The sequence below is a fragment of the Balaenoptera physalus genome (assembly GCF_965194825.1).
Source record: "Balaenoptera physalus genome assembly, chromosome: 2".
In the NCBI taxonomy this organism is placed as follows: Eukaryota; Metazoa; Chordata; class Mammalia; order Artiodactyla; family Balaenopteridae; genus Balaenoptera; species Balaenoptera physalus.
Genome location: NC_138883.1, coordinates 150,077,182 through 150,097,011, shown reverse-complemented (window position 1 = coordinate 150,097,011; position 19,830 = coordinate 150,077,182). Strand labels below are relative to the sequence as shown.

General features: G+C 42.0%; 1 long non-coding RNA gene across 1 annotated transcript in view; it reads left to right on the top strand.

Moving 5' to 3' along the window:
- The first annotated feature begins 203 nt into the window (after window positions 1-203).
- LOC309654608 overlaps window positions 204-19,830 on the top strand; it is a 74,065-nt gene continuing 54,438 nt past the window's right edge. The window contains exons 1-2 of the long non-coding RNA XR_014260331.1: window positions 204-4,935; window positions 14,082-14,164. This is a non-coding gene — a long non-coding RNA (uncharacterized lncRNA). The remainder of the gene's footprint in view (window positions 4,936-14,081; window positions 14,165-19,830) is intronic.

Genomic DNA, 19,830 nt, shown 5'->3' with positions numbered 1-19,830 from the left:
ACTTGTGCAGAGTTTGTGTCCAGCTGGGGAACCCTTCTCTGCTCTCTTTGATCAGGCAGCGGCAGTGCCAGCCCCATCCTGAGGTGAGCAGTTCCGTGTCGCCTGGCCTGCTGAGGTGCTCAGTGCCAGGGGACCCAGGAGCCAGCAGCCTAGTGGGGATGCCGGGACTCTCAGAGCCTTGGCACATGTCTCTCCCACCAGTCACCCCAGCAAAGTGGGGAAACATTTGGGGGATTACAGGTGGGAGAGAGTCACGGTCTTGTTTATGCTTCAGAAAGACCAATTTGGGGTGGGATGTGAGGTGCACGGTGAGGGTAGGGAGCTTTGTCAGGGCCTGATGGAGGAACCAGGCACAAGATCGGGCTTGGGCCAGGGCTGTCGGTGTAGAGGGGAATTAGTGTGGGAACTGGCCATAGACTCTGGAGGAGGAGCTGACAGTTACTGGGGCACAAGGAAGTGGGAGCCTGGGAGGCTCCAGTGTTATCGAACCAAACTTGGGTCCATGTGTCAGAGTGCAGTAAAGCCAGTCTACTGACACCAAATTGTGGTGAAGAAAAGTGAAGCTTTAATTGTAAAAGTGTCAATACAAGGAGGACAGGTGGCTTGTGCCAAACTCCCTGCAGGGTTTCAACAAAGCAATTTTAAAGGTCAGGTGAGGGAGGGTGGTCACAGGGTATGTGATCAGCTGGTGCCCAATTCTCTGGTTGATGGGGAGGTAACAGGGAAGTTAACATTACAAATTATTACGCACCAGTAGCTCTGTGTTGATGATCATCAAGTAGTTAATTTCTTCCATTTGGTGGTGGTTTTAGTATCTGTAAAACAACTCAGGAAATGTGCATCAGATACTATTATCTATGTACTTCAGAAAGGAGCTACAGCAGAGGATATGGGGGGAGGGGTCTGTCCTGGGAAGGCCCCATAGTGTCCTGCTCGGTTACACCAGGTGTCTGGGCTCAGCAACCAGGGAAGGTGGGCCTGCCTCCTGGGGTTTGGGGAGTAGCGGGATCACAGTCCTCTGAGGGGCCTGTTAGCCCCCAGGGTGAGATGGGGATGCAGTGGCTGGACAGATACGTCTGGCCTGGGAGAGGGGTCCAGGCTGGAAATGTCACTGGAATCATGGCGGGGAGGAAGAGGAAATGGCAGATGGGTCACAGCAGACTACAAGCAGGTGACTGCGGTCCTGTTGGAAGCAACTCAGAGCCAGAAAGGAGTGGCTGGCAGGGGATCAGCTTCATTCTCTTATTGCTTTGCTTATCTGTAAATTCCCACTCCCACAGTGAGGAGTCTGGCTCCCACCATCTGCCATTTATCAATTCATTTTGATCTCAGTGAGGCAGCAGTGAGTGGTGGCGTGAAGCGAGATCTTAATTCTCTGCCCAGGAACTGAACCTGGGTAGCCTGGATGAAGACCAGGAACCCTAGCCACCACACCCCCTCGCTCTTGCCCCCAGTGAAAATGCATTTCTCATGGAGGCAAAAACTGTAAAAACAGGTACAAATTTTATTATGAGACATAGCACAACAACATATGGGAGAGCACGCAGAGAAACAGTTTGTTTTGTTAAGATAGAAGCAAGGCAGAGATGCACAGCCGGAGAGAAAGGGTGCGGCCAGCCTCCCTAATGAGGAGGAGCGCAGTAAAGAGGCGATTAAGTCATTTAAACAGGGCAGTTCTTCTGGGTCTTTGTTTACCTTTGGCCAATTATCTGGTTTCTTTTTCCACACCTGACCTGCCCTAGGACCGTCCCTAACATGCATGCCCAAATTTTTTCCAAGATGGATTACAGCCCAGAGGCCTATGGGACGGCCTTAGCATCACATATTATGGGGTGTCGCCCCCTCCTTTTTGACCCCCAAAGAGCATTTCTGCGCATGTGCAATGTTTCCCTTGCCCCAAGGATGGGAAACGTAGGACCTCTTGATCTTTTAACAGGGTTTAACCCCTCTCTGTCCCTGCCATAAAAGTGTCCGATGTCCGGTTATCTACCCTATTCCTACTGTTGTTTCTTTTTTAAAAATTATTTATTTATTTATTTATTTTTGGCTGCATTGGGTCTTCGGTGCTGTGCGCGGGTTTTTTCTAGTTGCAGCAAGTGGGAGCTACTCTTCGTTGTGGTGCGCGGGCTTCTCATTGCAGTGGCTTCTCTTGTTGTGAAGCATGGGCTCAGTAGTTGTGGCTTGCAGGCTCTAGAGCATGGGCTCAGTAGCTGTGGTGCACAGGCTTTGTTGCTCCGCAGCATGTGGGATCTTCCCGGACCAGGGCTCGAACCCCTGTCCCCTGCATTGGCAGGCGGATTCTTAACCACCGCACCACCAGGGAAGTCCTCTGTTGTTGTTTCTTATATCAAAGTGCAGGTCTCGAAATATAGACAGGAGTCCGGTCATAAATATGTAGTCCGGAGCCTGTTTGTTTCTTGTCTCAGGAGATGTAAACCGGGGGCTGGTAATTAATGTCCGGCCTGGAGCCCATCTTCTTCTCACCCTAGGAAGTGTGAACAGGAGGCCAGTTGTAAATGTCTAGCCTGGAGCCTATCTATCTCCTGCCTCAATTTCTCCTTTTCAAATTACATGTACAGTGGTTTCAGAATTGTTAGCTACTACAACCTGGAAAGAACTTCATAAAATAAAGTCCTCTGTTTATGTATGGTCCATTTTGCCTTTAGTCTACAGATTCCATTCATTTCCAAAGTTAACTTAGGTCAGCACCTTTTACCCCATCCCCTACACTGAGTTTTTTCAATACATTTCCAATAGTTAGATTCTGTTGCATTATGTATTCCATCCTGTGACACTCCTACATTCTAAATAACTAAATTTGAATAGACTATGATTTACCCCTTGGGCTATACAAATGCATAGTGACAGGTATCCATCCTAAAGTATCACGTGGAATACTTCAAACCGCCCACCCCATGATCTGCTTATCATTTATGTAGCGTAGCTTTGCCTTTCTTAGAATGTCATAAATGGGGTCATACTGTGTGCAGCCTCCTCAGACTGGGTTCTTTCACTTAGCAATATATACTGAAGATTTATCCATGTCTTTCCACAGGTTGTTGGTTCATTCCTTTCTACTGTTCAGTAGTATTCCATTGCATGTGCGAGGGAAGAAAAACAATTTTCCCTCTACCCTTCTAGGTTCTTGGTTGAGACACCCCACTCCCATAATAAAAGACAGATTACCAGGAGAAAAACAGAAGTTTAATAACACGTATACCTGCTGTATACAGGGGGGATACCAAGGAAAACTGAGTCACTCCCTGAAATGACCAAAGCCATCACCTTAAATACCTACTTCAGCTAAAGACAGAAGAATGAAGTTGGGGAAGGGAGGAAGCCAGTTATGGCAGGTTATCATGCAAAGCACAGTAAACAAGGGTATGATTGTTTGCAGATTTAAGTCAGGACTTCTCCATTGATAAGAGTTACTTGAGATTTAATTATCCTTCTATTTCTGGTGCAAAGAGGGACATGACCTTATAAATGGAGATTTCTCTATTGTAAATGTCCTTCTCTACTCAGTTTTCTAAGAGTTTTTTATTTTTGTTTGTTTGTATTTAGCAGACTGAAATAATCCTTATGCCAGATAGGCATACTTTGGGGTGGCATATTCTACTCGCCTTGACATGGATGTACCCCAATTTGCTTATGCATTCATCTATTGAAGGACATTCTGATTTCTTCAAGTTTTTAGCCATTATGAGTAGAGGTGCTGTGCATAATGGCATCTTTGTTTGCATTTGGACATAGATTTTCAAAGCAGTTGCCTAAATACTGGGAGCATGATTGTTGGATCCCAATGTGAGACTTGTTTACCTTTGGAAAAAACTGCCAAACTGTCTTACAAAGTGGCTGTACATGCATCCCACTAGCAAGGAGGGAGAGTTCCTGTTGTTCCTCACCCTCTAACAGTGGGTATTGTCATATTTTGAATTTAGCAGTCCTAATAGGTGTGCTATCTCATGATTTTAATTTATAATTCCCTAAAGGTATATAATGTTGAGCATTTTTTAAATGATTTTTACTATATATCTTTTTCGGCTGGGTGTCTGTTCAGATCCTTACCTGTTTTTTTTTTTTTTTTTTTTATGGGGTTGTTTTAGAGGTCTTTGTCTATTTTGAGTCCAAATCCTTTATCAGATACAAGTTTTGCAAGTATTTTTCTCCCAGTTTGTGGCTTGTTTTTTGATTTTCTGAATAAGGTCTTTCAGAGTAGAAATCTTTAATTTTATAAAGTCCACAATATTACTTTTTCCTTTTGTGGATTGGCTTTTTGTGTGTTAAAACTCAAAGCTTATTATCTACAGACCAAACCCAAGGTCATGTAGATTTTCTATGTTTATCTCTGTAATTTCCATAGTTTCGCGTTTTAACTGTCTGTTAATAAATTTCAGTGACTTTGGTGTAAGTTTTAAAGTTTGTGTCTACCTTCACTTCATTCCATACTGTTTCAAGTTAATTGTTCCTTAAGTATTTTGGAGAAGTTATGGGATAACTGCCTCTATTTCAGTTTGAATCTCCAGTTTAATGGATCTAGCAGAACCGCCCTCAGGGGGTGGGGTCTCCACTAAACTGTGAGGGCGGCTTGGTCTGCGCTTTCCCATTGGCTGGCAGGGAACGCAGAGCCCGCCTCTCTGATCCCCTTTGGGAATGCGTGTTCGGCCCGCGGCCTTGGCTTCCCCTGGCAGCTGACGCGAGCCTGGTCTCCTCCGGACTCGCGGGGGCTTTGGCTTCTGGAACACATGGGGCTGAATCCATGCTGACAACGCGGGGGCTTCAGGACAACACAGGGTCGAGTCCACGCTAACGGGAGCCAGGTCTCCTCAGGAGTTGCTGAGGCTTCGGCTTTGGGACGTTGTGGAGTCCAGTTCACGCTGACGGGAGCCCCGTCTCCTCAGGACCGGCCGGGAGGTGGCGCGGCTGACGGAAAAGGTGAGGAAAAGTGAGAAGAGGGGAGAAGGTTCCTGTGTGCGGCCGACTCCTGAGGGGTGTCTGTCTTCACAGGACCCAGGACTGGAATGGCTTGTTGTGGCAAGTTGTGGGTTTTTAGTCAGTTTTTAGCCGGTGTTGTTCCTTGGCGTGTGTCGTCCATTTTCCCCGGCACCGTTTACTGAGGAAACTGTCCTTTCCCCGGTGTATGTTCTTGGCTCCTTTTTTTGTGAATTAACTGACCACGTAGCTGTAGGTTTCTTTCTGGGCTCTCTGGTCTGTGTGCCTGTTTCTGTGCCAATTCCACACTTTTTTGGTGCCTTTAGCTTCATAATGTAGATTGAAGTCAGGGAGGGCGATGCCTCCAGCCTGTTTTCCTTTCTCAGTGTCGCTTTGGCTCTTCTGCGTCCTTTGTGGCTCCAGACAAATTGTTTTTTGTTTCTGTGAAAAATGTCATTGAAATTTTGGTAGTGACTGCGTGAATGTGTAGGTTGCTTTGGGTAGAATGGACATTTTAACAATATTTTCACCCATGAGCGTGGGATATCTTTCCATTTTTTTGGGTCTGTTCAGTTTCTTTCATCAATGTCTTTACAGTTTTCAGTGTGCAGGTCTTTCAAGTCCTTCGTTAAATTTACTGCTAGGTTTTTTTTGGGTGCGATTGTAAATGGAATTGTTTTCTTAATTTCTCTTTCTGATAGTTCATTATTAATGTATAGAATCACAAATGATCCTGCAGTTTTGTTGAACTCATTTTTTAGTTCTGACAGTCTTTTGGTGGTTTCATGTAGAAAGCTAGAATTCAGAAATCCTACTGTTCCAACTATATTCAGGTCATCCACAGCACCCAAGACATAGTGGCTGCTAATATAATCTTATCACCGTGCCTCTTAATACCATGGGGACCCCTACAAGGGCGATTAGCATCACCACTTTGGTTGAATTTGGCCTGGGTAAGTCTTGGCCTCTATAGCAATGTTTGATGGCATCTCTGATTTTCTGGCATGTTACTGACATGGTTGTATTGAAAAGTAATTTATTTTCTAGTAAATTTCAAATGTTTAAACTTTAAATAGCAGTACAAAGTTTTCTACGTTCACACCAAGTGCAGTGTGTTTTACCCAAAACAGGGCCACTCTCCCAGGGAACCAGCACATAGCCCCAAAATGAGGAATAATTATGGTTTCCACATTATAATCCTATCCACAGGACCACTTCAACTTTCAGCAGCTTGCCCCACCTTTGTGGAAATGTCTTTTTCCATTCTAATCCGGTTTTCTTTTTCTGGAACCATCACTGGGGCTTTCCCTCGTTTTAAAAACCTTCATGAATTTGAGTGTACAAGATGAGTATGATCTGTGTGACTTTTTCTGTATGGCTTCTTTCACTTAGGATGTTTTCAGTGTTTTTCCATGCTGTAACGTGTATCTTTTTTTTTTCATTGTGATTAAAAAATATAACATCATTTAAACAATTTTAAGTATACACTTCTATAGCATTACGTTCATTCACGTTGTAAAAATATCCTTACCATCCATCTCCAGAACTTTTTCATTTTCCCCAAGTGAAATTGTAACCATTAAACACTTATTCCCCTCAACCCCTGGCAACCTTATTCTGCTTTTTGTCTTTGAATTTGACTTATCTGGATATATCATACTAGTGGACTCATAGAATGTCTGTCCTTTTGTGTCTGGCTTGTTTCACTTAGCATAATGACTTCAAGGTTTATCCACATTGTAGCCTGTGTGAGAATTACCTTAGTTTTAAAGGCTGAATTGCATTCCATGGTGTATATACTACATTATGTTTATCCATTCATCTGCTGAAGGACCCTCCAGTTGCTTCCACCTCTTGGCTACTGTGAATAATGCTGCTATGAATATGGGGTACAAAATATCTGTTCCTGTCCTTGCTTTTAAATATTTTGGGTGTATACCCTGGGGTGGAATTGAGGGATTCTATGTTAATTCTATGTTTAAGTTTTTGAGGAGCCCCCCTACTGTTTTCCACAGCTGCTTGCACCATTTTACTTTATTCCTTTATATGGCAGAATAATGCATCTTATGGATCTACCCTATTTTGCTTATCCATTCACCCATTGGTGGACATTTTAATTGTTCTTACCTTGGGCTATTGTGAATAGTGCTGCTATGGATATTGGTGTACAAGTTTTTATTTGAACACCTGTTTTCAATTCTTTGGATATATATTTAGGAGTGGAGTTGTTGAAACATGATAATTACATTTTTATATTTTTGAGAAAATGCCAAAATTTAGCACACATAGATTGCACCATTTTACATTTCCACAAGTAAAGTTTAAGAGTTCCAATTTCTCTACATTGTTGCCAACATTTGTTATTTTTGTTTATTCTTAATATAACCATTCTAGTGTGTGTGAAAAGTTGTGGTTTTAATTTGCATTTCCATCATGACTACTGATGTTTGATATCTCTTCATGTGCTTGCTGACCATTTTTATGCCTTGTCTGGAGAACAGTCCATTCAAGTCCTTTGTCCATTTAAAAAATTGGGTTGCTCTTTTGTTGAGTGGTAAAAGTTCTTGATAGATTCTGGATAAAGGCTCTCATCAGCTCATCAGATATAATGTGCCAATATTTTCTTCCATTCTTTGTGCTGTCTTTTTACTTTCTGGATAGCCTCTTTTGATGTACAAAGGTTTGTAATTTTGAGGAACTCCAGTTGATCTATTTTTTTTCTTTCATTGCTTGAGCTTTAGTTTGAGATATAAGAAACTATTGCTAAATGCAAGGTCATGAATCCCTTGGTTTATTCCAGGGTGCATACCCTCGGTATCCACTAGGCTAGGATTTAGGTCTGGGGTTTAAGTCAGTGTCAGGGTTTAGAGGTCAGGGGTCAGGGTTGGAGAGTCAGGGTAGAGGGTCTAGGGGTCTGGGCTTAGGGTGTTAGGGTTAGAGGTTAGATTTCTTTAGGGTTAGGGTTAGGTTTAAGCATAATTGGCCCCCTTTGCTCTTCCCTTCTCCTCTCTGAGGTCTCCAGGATGGACACGATTTGCCCAGGGTCACACATGAGTCAGGGAGTTGAGCTGGACCACTGTTTTTCTACCCCCCAGTCCTGGGCTCTGAGAGAAGAATGAAATGTCTGTACTGTTTCTGAGTGTTTCAAATCAAACTCGATGTTAGTCAAGGGTTGTGGAAGGTGTCAAGTCACGCAGGTTTCTTCCTGCCCTCCCATCTGGGAAAGGTGGTGCTGGCTTCACTCTGCCTGGGCAGCCCCAGGTTCCAGCAGAGCCCAGACAGGAGGGCACTCAATAGACATGTGTGGATTTATGCAGGACTGGGTGTAACAACCTGCCAGCCCCCAGCCTACTTGAGGGCTGGTGGGACCCTCCTGGGACTGCAGGCATGCTTTGTCCCATCTGACTGGGCATCAATAGACAATCAAGTCTCAGGCAGGACAGTCCTTGACCTCTGAGCATCCAGGCAGGCATCTGTGGTCCTCTAGCTCAGTCCAGCCTGGGCCCTGTCAAGACCCCATGGACAATCACTGAGCTGACCATGCTGCTGGGCAATGGAACAGCTACCTGGGCAGTGTAGACATTCCTTTGAGATGTTTCAACTATCAATGTCCATGTGGTTGAGAAAAGGTCCTCCTCTTCACAGCCTTCACAGCCTCGTAGCCTGCCAAGAGAGGTAATAACACTAAACATCTGAGTGTGTCCCTGACACAACAACCATACAGCAGACCATGGCCCTGCAATCCTTTGTCCCTTCAGTTGTTAGAAATTTTGACATTCATATTCATTAAGAATCGAAGATATGGGAGTAACTGGGCCTCCCAATGGGAGGTTCATACTGAGGCTGCATGGTCTTGGAGAGCCATATGCATCCATGTGGCCTCTGGAAAGCCTGCCAATTATGGGTTCCATGGCATGGAATAATTCTTGAACCTCCCATTACTTCATTGCACAAGAGTTTCCTTACCACCCTAGCATTTGGTTTCTTCCCTTAGTAAAGGAGAGAGAAGAAACTGGAAAATGAGCAGCATTGTTCTTCAGGGGCGAGTAATTAATATGGCCAGGGAGATGGCATGACTCAAGGGCTCCCACCTCTCAGGGGCAGGAATGAGGTCTGTGTGTCTTCTGAGGGCACATAGGCTATCCTGGGCCAAACCCTGAGATGTGAGGACCTGATGCCCAAGGCAGGAGACTTTGAGTTTACCACCAACAAGGATCCTGCCTTTTCAGCAAGTGAAAGAACTTCTTGCGGTCTTGAGAGGGCAGTAAGAGCACGCTGGATGAGTAGCTGCAGCCCCTGACCCTAAGTGAACCACTTTTTTCCTTTTGTGTCAGATTCTGTGCTGTTCAGTGAGCTGTCATTGACATAGAATCTGCTGCTTTCTCTCAGCCAGCATCTGTTCTCATGCCCAAGTCTAGTGCCTCAGTTTTCCTTTGGGAATTACATCTCACCTGCTTCCAGTCCAAACAGTTCCAGAAGGATGACCTCACGTTCCACCCAGCTCGAAGATGGGTTTACAACCCACATCTAGCCAGTCCCATTTTCCATCTTCTGGTTCCTGTGATGGGTCAAGGATGAGAATGTAACCCAAGCCAGGCCAAGGGAATTTAAAACCATGACTTTTCTTGGTACCCAAGAAAAGGAGAAGCTCTTTCTTGGAAAAAGGATGGTGAGTGGTTGTCAGCCTAGAATTGCTGTTGGCCCAAGGACAGTGAGAGAGACTGTGCCTGTGAATGGGATCACCCAAAGGCCCTGAGCAGGACAGAGTTTTGGAAAGGAGCAAGACCACACTGAGATAGTATGAGTCACTGGACCTGCCAGGTCCAAACCCATTCTTAAACTTGCCACTTGCCAGTATTAATTTATTTCTACCCTTACAATAAATACTAATTTATTTTACTTCAGTAAGTGTGTCCAGTCACTGGGAATAAAAAAAAGTCCTAGTTGACACATCTGAATCAATAAATCCCTGATCCATCCTCAGGTGTCCTCACATGGCTGGGGGAGATGAAGATACTGGGTGGGGTCAGATATTTGGGGAGCTGCCAGACAGCTCTGTCCCTGTTCCCTCCCTGTCCTGGGAGAGGGAAACCCTGGAACAGTGATAGAGGATAACCAGTAGGGGGAAGAGGTTCCTCAGTGTTTAATTAGTCTTTTTGTATTTTCCTTAATTTAGGGTCCATTTTGGTAATGTGTTTTTACAAAGAAATCACCTGTTTCCTCTAGATTTCCAGTTTGTTACAATAGGTTTCTCTTATTTGACTTTTAATTTTTCCTGTCTAATTTTCTACAGAATCATCACAAATAATGAACAAATATTGATACTTTATTATTAACTGAAGTCCATGTTCACGCTCCCTTTGTTATACCTTTCCTTGTTCCAGGATCACAAAGGACATGTGGTCATAATGTCTGTTTAGTCTCTTCTGGGCCTTGACAGTTGCTCAGACTCTCCTTGTTTCTATGACCTTGACAGTGTGGAGGAGGACTGGTCAGGTATTTTGTAGACTGCCCTGCACTGGGATTTTCTTGGTGTTTTTGTTGTGATTAGACGTGGCTTTTGAAAATGCAGATTACAGAGGTAAAGTGCTTCCTCTTCACTATATATCAAGAGAACAGGCTCTCAAGGGAATTTATCACTTATATTCTTAAATTTGGTTACCTAGCTGAGGTAGTGTTTGTCAAGTTTTCCCACAGTGAGGTTAATTTTTTTCCCATGTCCATCCTGTGTGTCTTATTTAGGAGAAAGTCATAATGCAGAACCTACACTTGAGGAGAGGGGAGTTAGCTTCACATCCTTGATGAACAGCTGAGTGTCTATGTGAATTGTTTAGAATCTTTCTGCATAGGAGATTTCTATTTAACACCATTCATAAAAAACTGTGTAATTTATTTTTGGACATGTGAACAATTATTGTAAACTTCTAGTTATAATCCAGTATTGCATTATTAGACTGCTTAGTTCATTCTTGCTTTGGCTATTGAGAGCTTTTTCCATTTGCTTCTGTTCTCATTTTACATAATTTTTCTTAAGTGGTTTTTTTATTTTTTTGGTACTTTTTTACTTTCTGATATTTTAAGATTATCCTGCTTCACATATTTACTGTCTCAGTCCTAGTATCAGCCCTTTATTCAAAGAGCCCTTGTTCCTCTTATTAGAGAATAGTATTAAAAACTTACATGTGGGAGCTAAATAGGCTCAGCTGACAATGCGTGGAAATATATGCACGTATCCCAGCCTATACATATACACATAATTATAAAGATTTCCATGTGGAACTATGTGTATCTCTATTAGGCTAAAGATAGTTTATACTGATGTCTCCAACCTGATCTGTTATGACATGGATATTGTAACCTTCTCCCTTTGTCTGTAACTTCCCACTCCATTGGTAAGAAACCTGGCTTCCACCATTTGTCATTTATTAAATTCAGTGCTTGTTCCATTCGATTACTGATACAGTAGTTTCAGTACTGTTAGCTACTACCCACCATGGGAAAGAACTTAGAGTCCACTGTTTATGTATGGTACATTTTGCCTTTGGCTTACAGATTCCGTTCATTTCCAAAGTTAATTTAGGTCAGCCCATTTTGTCCCACCACCAACAGTGAGTTTTTTCATACATTTCTAAATCAGTTAGGTTCTTTGTTATACTCTGTACTCCAGTCTTTGACACTCCCATATCCTAAGTAACTAAATTTGAATAGATTATAATTTACTTGTTGGGTTGTAAAAATCTGTGGGTGTAGACAAATGCATAATGACAGGTATTCACCACTAAAGTATCATATGGACTATTTCAACCACATATTCCATAAACTGTTTACCATGTCTGTTTTGCCTTTGCTAGAATGTCGTATAAATGAGGTCATACAGTGTGTAGCACTTCAGACTGGATTCTTTCACTTAGCAATGTAAGTGTTAGATTTATCCTTTTTTTGTTGTTGTTGCACGGGTTGATGGTTCATTCCTTTATATCTCCAAATACTATTGCATTGCATTTTATGAGAGGAAAAATAATTTTCCCTCTACCCCTCTGTGTTCTTCATTGGGACCGCGCCTCCCCACCCCCACCCCCCCCCCCCCCCCCCGCACCCCCCGTAATGAAAGGGAGATGAACTGGAGAAAAACAATCGGAAGTTTAAAATATACCATGCATACCTCCTGTATACTTGAAAGATACCCAGGAAAACTGAGTCACTCCCTGAAATGACCCAAGCCATCACCTTAAATACTACCTTCAGCTGAGAACAAAAGAAAGATGTTAGGGAATGGAGGAAGCCATTTAAGAGATTATTAGGCAAAGCACAGTAAACAAGGGTATGGTTGTTATGCAGATTTACATCCAGGCCTATTCCATTGACAAGTTTTTCTTGATATTTAGTCATCATTCAGTTCCTGGTCCAGAGAGGGACACACCCTTACAAATGGAGATATCCTTAGTAAATGTAAATTTACTTCATAAAAGGGCATTTTCTACTTGGTTTTCAAGGATTCTCCTGGGTCTGCTATTTTTTTAATTAATCAGTCCAAAATAATCCTTTTGTCAAATGGGCGTATTTTAGGGTGGTGTATTCTGCTCCCCTTGAGATGTATGTCCTCTAATTTGCTTACGAATTCATTTACAGAAGGACATCCTGATAGCTTTAAGTTTTTAGCCATTATGAGTAGAGCTGCTGTGCATTACTTAATGCTTGTTTTTGTTTGAACACAGTTTTTCAAAACAGTTGTCTAAGTACAAGAGGTACGCTTCTTGGATCCTAAGGTGAGACTGTTTAGATTTGGAAAAAACTGCCAAACTGTCTTCTAAAGTAGGTTGTACATGCATTCCACCAGCATCTTGAGTATACTGTTGTATGCTTATTTTCTGTTTATCTTCTTTGGCCAGGTGTGTGTTTCAATCTTTACCAAGTTTTAATTGCGTACAAATCCTTTATCAGATAAGTGTTTTGGAAATAGTTTCTTCCAGTTTGTGGTTTTCTGAATAAGGTCTTTCATAGAGTAGAAATTTTTAATTTTATAAAGTCTACATTATTAATTATTTTTCTTTTGTTGATAGACTTTTGGTGTTGTGTGTTTTAAAATGGATCACCAGACCCAAGGTCATGTAGATTTTCTTCCGTTCTCAGATTCTAGAATTTTTATAGTTTAGTAATTTAGATTTGTCTATGGGCAATTTTGAGTGAATTTTGGTTTAAGTTGTAAAGTTTGTGTCTACATTCATTTCATTACATATGGTTTCTAATTAATTGTTACTTAACTATCTTTTGAGAAGATATGGTGAGATACTTGGCTCCATCTCAGTTTGGATTTTCAAACTTAGTATATACAGCAGAACTGCATTTGGGATGAGGCCTCTGGGTTTGTGAGTGCGGTGCTCCCAGCACTTCTCTGATATCCCACAGGGGGCGCTGAACCCACCTCTCTGACACTGCGGGCACAGGTGCATCCTGCCCACAGAGTTTGCTCCGTGACAAGTGGACAAGGAGCTTTGTCTCCCATCAGGGCTTAGGTTTCTGGACCATGGGGCAGTGTCCACACTGACAGGAGCTGGGTTTTCTCAGGACCCACTGGTGAGGAGATGCCACAAGAGGAAGAAATGAGCAAGTGGGGAGAAAATTCCAGTGCAGCTGACTGCTGGGTGGGTGGGGTGCATCTTCAGGGGACTCAGGAGAGAAAGGGTTTAATATGGAACCTTGTGGGCTTTTAGTTAGTTTTTGTGCAGTGTAGATGGTGACCAGTGTCGTTCTTTGGAGTCTGGTGTCTAGTTTTCCTGGCACTGTTTGTTGATGGCTTAGGGTAGAATAAACATTTTAATGATGGTAATTTTTCTGATGCATGAGCATGGAATATTGTTTTCTATTGTGTCTTCAATTTCTTTATCAGTGTCCTATAGTTTTCTGAGTATAGGTCTTTCATGTCCTTGGTTAAATTTATTCGTAAACAGTTTGTTCTCTCTGATGGAATTGTAAATGGGATTCTTAATTTTTCTTTCTGATTGTTTGTTATTAGTGTATAGAAACAAAACTGGTTTGTGCATATTGATTCCATACTTTGCAACTTTACTGAATTTATTTTTTTAACATGTTTTTTGAAGTAATGTGAAAAATTGTAATGCTAAAAGCTCACTTTTTCTACTGCATCCCAGGTAATCCACAGGACCCAAGACATGGTAGCTACTATACTCTTCCCATGGTGCCTGTTAATATCATGTGGACTCCTACAAGGGAAGTAAGTATCACTTACTTGGTGAACTTGGTCTGGGTAAGTCTTGGCCTCTATAATAAAGTTTGATGGCTGTCTTATCTGATTTTCTGGTATGGTATTGACATGGTTGTTCTGAAAAGTAATTCACTTTCGAGTAATTTAAAGTGTACGGAAAACTTTCAGTAATGGCAAAAAGTACTCACATTTGCCACTTCACACAAAATGCTCAGTGTGTTTTACCCAAAACAGGGACATTCTCCTGAAGAACTAGCACATAACCCCTAAATGAGGAAATCATGATTTTCACATTATAATTTAATACACAGGCCCACATAGATTTTTCACCTGCTGTCCCAACTGTATGAAAATGTCTTTTTCCATCCTGATCTAGTTTTCTTTTTCTGGAACCGTTACTGAGTTTTTCCCTCATTTGGACAACCTTTATGGATTTAAAGCAGACAAGATAAATATGGGATCTGGGTGGCCTTTTCTGTATGGCTTTTTTCCACTAAGGATGTTTTTAATATTTATGTTGTAACACATATCAGCACTATGCTTTTTTTTTCATTGTTATTAAAAATACAAAACATGACATTTACCATTTAATGCATTTTAAGTATACAGTTTTGTGGTATTAACTACCTTCACATAGTTGCACAAACAAGTTAAATGACATGTGCTCCTCCTGTGTGCATGGGAGCTACCCAGGAAATTGAGTAACTCCCTGAAATGGCCCAAGACATCACCTTAAATACCATCCTCATCTAAAAAGAAAAGGAAGGGTATAGTTGTTTCTGTCTACATTCATTTGATTGCATATGGTTTCCAACTGATTGTCGAATAACTAGTTTTGGAGAAGTCATGGGATATTTGGCTTCATTTCAGTTTGAATTTCCATATTTAGTGGATTCTGCAGGCTTGATACAAGGTTTACAACCTTGATATTGCATTAGGACATCCCAATGGTGTAACTGGTGTTAATAGTTTGTTCAACAATTAAAGTTCTGTGTGATATGAATTCAGACTGGAGTAATCCTGGTTTAGTTTCTGTCTATTTATACATTTGTCCCAGTATGAAAGGACAAGAGGAATAAGGCCTACTTTATAAAAGTGCCTTCAAACTAATTGGTATAATCTCAACTTAATTTTTCTTAAATTTATTTTATTCAAGTATAGTTGATTTACAATGTTGTGTTAATTTCTGTTGTACAGCAAAGTGATTCAGATATATATATATAAAAATATATATACTCTTTTTCATACACTTTTCCATTATGGTTTATTACAGGATATTGAATATAGTTCCCTATGCTATACAGTAAGAGCTTGTTGTTTATCCATCCTATATGTAATAGTTTGCATCTGCTAATCCCAAACTCCCAATCCATCCCTCCCTGCTTCTTCCCCTTGGCAACCACAAGTCTGTTTTCTATATCTATGAATCTGTTTCTGTTTGGTAGATATGTTCATTTGTGTCTCATTTTAGATTCCACATATAAGTGATATCATATGGTATTTGTCTTTCTCTGTCTGACTTATTTCACTTAGTATGATAACCTCTAGGTCCATCCATGTTGCTGTAAATGGCATTATTTCACTCTTTTTTTATAGCTGAGTAGCATTCCATTGTGTGTGTGTATATATATATATCACATCTTCTTTATCCATTCTTCTGTTGATGGACATTCAGGTTGTTTTCATGTCTTGGCTATTGTGAATAGTGCTGCTATGAACATAGTGGTGTATGTATCTTTTTGAATTATAGTTTTGTCTGGATATATGCCCAGGAGTAGGATTGCTGGTTCATATGGCAACTCTAGTTTTTTGAGGAACCTCCATATTGTTTTTCATAGTGACTGCACCAATTTACATTCCCACCAACAGTGTAGGAGGGTTTTCTTTTCTCCACACCCCCTCCAGCATTTATTTGTAGACATTTTAATGATGGCCATTCTGATCAGTGTGAGGTGGTACCTCATTGTAGTTTTGATTTGCATTGCTCTAATAATTAGCGATGTGGAGCATCTTTTCATGTGCCTATTGCCCATCTGTATGTTTTCTCTGGAGAAATGTCTAATTAGAGCTTCTGCCCATTTTTTGATTTTTTTTTTTTTTTGAGTTGTATGAGCTGTTTGTATATTTGGAAATTAGGCCCTTGATGGTTGCATCATTTGCAAATATTTTCTCCCAAACAATTAGCACAGGTGCTGGGACAACAGGATACCCACATGCAAAAGAATAAAGTTGGACCCTTACCTCCCCCTGTATACAAAATCAACTCAAAATGGATCAAAGGCCTAGATGTAAGAACCAAAATTATAAAACTCGGAGAATAAAACATGAGAGTAAATCTTCATGACCTTGGATTTGGCCATGATTTCTTAGATCTGCTACCAAAAGCACAAGCAACAAAAGACAAAATAGATGAATTGGACTTCCTCAAAACAAAAAACTGTTGTGAATAAAAGGAGCAAGGAAAAAGGTAATCCACCATCCAAAATTACACGGATGTTTGTAAATCATGTATCTGATAAAGGTCTGTAGCCCACCAGCCCAGCCCCCGTGCTGGTCCAGGGGAGTGTGTGTGTGGCCCCTCCCATCCTAGGTGATAAGGGGATTTCAGGCCCCACAGCACCCAAGGGGTGGACACTGGTCATCCTCAGCACCCTCAAGGAGTGAGTGCTGGATTGTTTTGAGCCCAGATTCCTTCCATTACTGCCCTCAAACACTGAAGGCTTCAGCATGCCTCCGGAAGAACACAGAGTATTTGCAAGTCTTTGAGAATGAAGAGAACATCCTTCGCTTTTCTGAAAAGGGCATCTTATTTCATAGCAGTGACCACTTTCAGTCCGGCTGCCAGGGGTGCCCTCTCACCTTCTTTACTTCTCTGAGAGTGGCCATGGTGGTTTGGCTGTCCCCAATCCCCACACCAGGTGACAAAGCCAGTGGGGCCAGCTCCTGGTGGTCCTTACCTTCGTTGGAGATTAACCCAGACTCTCAGCCTGAGACTGAATGTGGACTCCCCTGCTTCTCCCCATCACCAATTCTCATCTCCTCCCGTCTCTTGCTTTTCAGTCTCAGATTTACCTGATGGTCACCACTCGTAGTTCCTGCACAGCCCAGAGATTTCTCCTTGAAGGAAAGGTTCTGGAAAAATCGGAGGGATAAATAAAGAATGCAGCTGATTCCCACCTTGTGCTGATGCCCAAGAGGGTGATGAGAGTAGGTGTTTTCTCATTAGAATTTTTGTTTTTTTTAGATGGAGAATTTTAATTAAATTGGCATAGTTAAGACCAAAAAGATAAAGTGGGCATTGTCAGTGTTTCTTCAGCCCTTGACTTAACAGGTGAATGAACACAACTTGAAACACAGGTGAATCTTGCTGGTCTATGAGACAGTGAAGGGAGCGTCTCAATATTTAAATATATTAATATAACCAGTTATAGAAATCTAAATATAAAACCAATCTCATATAGGGTTTGAGAAGGCATTCACCATATCCCTGAAAAGTTTAACATTCCTTATTCAAGTTTAATCATCTCTTTAGAAGAGGAAAACAGTGATAGTAGTTGTTGAACCAGAATTACTATCAAAATTCAAAAAGCTGACCATATTCATTTAGCCACAAGCCAATCTTATTTAAATCAGGACAGAAATATTACATCAGCCATTCATGATCTGAATTCTAGTGTATGAGATCAATTTAAATATGGTACACATAAAAAGTCATGAGACATTTGTTTCATAATAAATAAGGCAGTGGCCAACTACTACTCATTAGTAGCTTTTTAGAGATAAGCTATCAAGTCTGCCCTTTCTCCCTTCTTCTTAATGCCAGCAAAGATCATTTTTGTTCCAGGGATGTACTTCTTGGGAAGTACAGTCTTGTGCTTGCCTCCCTTTTCCACAGTATGGCACTGGGCACACTTCTGAACAAAAATCTTCTTGCCCTTCTCAACATCACCCATTTTTAAATCATTCTTTCTCCGTGTACGACTAAGAAGTTCCCGCTCGCAAGCTGAACGTCCCGCTCTCGAATCCCCTTCTCATTAGAATTTTATGATCCTCCAAGTAATAGATCATTGGTGGTGGGGGGGGCATCCTGTGTCTTCCTGCTTATTCTAATAATGTCATTCCTGAATTTTAATGCGGTAAATAATTTATATTATAAATATGCTGAGGGGGAGATCCATTTAAAAAATGTTAGAGGTAACTCCAAGGGTTTTAAAACAAACAAGGACATAGAACCCTGTGTTCAGACACTGGCTGAGAGATTCCCACACTGAGCTGTGGTCCCTTGGCGGGTGGAGTGGCCATGACCCTCCTCCCGCAGGTGAGCCTACTAAGGCACATCCCACATGGGACCACTGCATCACAGAATCTTAGATTGGCCAATGACAGGCATATGGCTAGAGATGTGGACAAGAGAAAACTGCCCAGCAGTCTGGAACAACCCTGGGACGAGGCCTTAGTAAGGGCCAGCATCAGGGCCTTAGTTAGGGACAGTGTCAGGACCTCAGAGGTAACTTGAGGGCCTTAGTAAGAGACAGTTCAGTCTGTTAGTTAGGGACATTATCAGGGCCTTAGATAGGGCAGCATCAGGGCCATAGTTATGACCATTGTTGGGGAGTTAGTAAGGGAGAGCATCCGTGTGTTAGGGAAAGAGTCTGGCCACTATTTAGACAGGGTCAGGGCCTTAGTTAAGGATAGTGGCAGAGACTTACTTAGGGACATATTCAGGGCCTTAGTTATGAACAGGATCAGGGCCATAGCAGTTTCATGGTGTTAGTTAGGGCCAGCGTTAGGGCGTTAGCTAGGGCCAGTGTTAGGGTGTTAGCTAGGGCCATCTTCAGGCCTTAGTTAGGGACAGCGTCAGGGCCTCTGTTAGAGAAAACTTGAGAGCCTTAGTAAGAGACAATTCAGGCTGTTAGAGAGATTGTCAGCGACTTACTAAGAGACATATTCAGGGCCTTAGTTATGGACAGGATCAGGGTGATATTTAGTGACAGCTTAGGCTGTAAGTGACTGTGTCAAGGCCTAAGTTAGAGTGTCAGGGTCTTAGGGACATGGTTAGGGCCTTAGTAAGTTATAGCTCAGGCCATTAGCTAGGGACAGCATCAGGGGCTTAGTGAAGGACAGTGTCAGTGCTTCTGTTAGAGATATCTTGAGGGTCTTAGTTAGACACAGTTCAGGCTTAGGGACAGTTACTTAGGGACAACATCAGGGCCTTAATAGAGCTAGTGTCAGGTCTGTAGTTAGGACCAGTGTCAGGATGTTAGGGAAAGAGTCAGGACGTAGAGTGTCAGAGCCTTAGGTAGAGACAGCTTCAGCACCTTAGTTAGGGACAGCCTTAGAGAATTACTTAGGGGCATTCCAGGGCCTTAGTTATGGACAGGATCAGGGGGATGCTGAGAGACATCTAAGGGTATTAGGGACATCATCAGGTCCTTAGTTAGGGACAGTGTCAAGGCTTCAGTTAGAGATAACTTGAAGGCCTTAGTTAGACACAGTTCAGGTTGTTACTTAGGTATATCTTCAGAGCCTTAGTTAAAGACAGGATCAGGGCCATAGTTAGAACCAGTATCAGGGCATTAATTAGGGTCGAAATTAGAGTGTTAGGGAAACAGTCAGGTCCTTCATTAAGGACAGTGTCAGTCTTTAAAGTAGACATAGTGTCAAGTCCTTAGTTA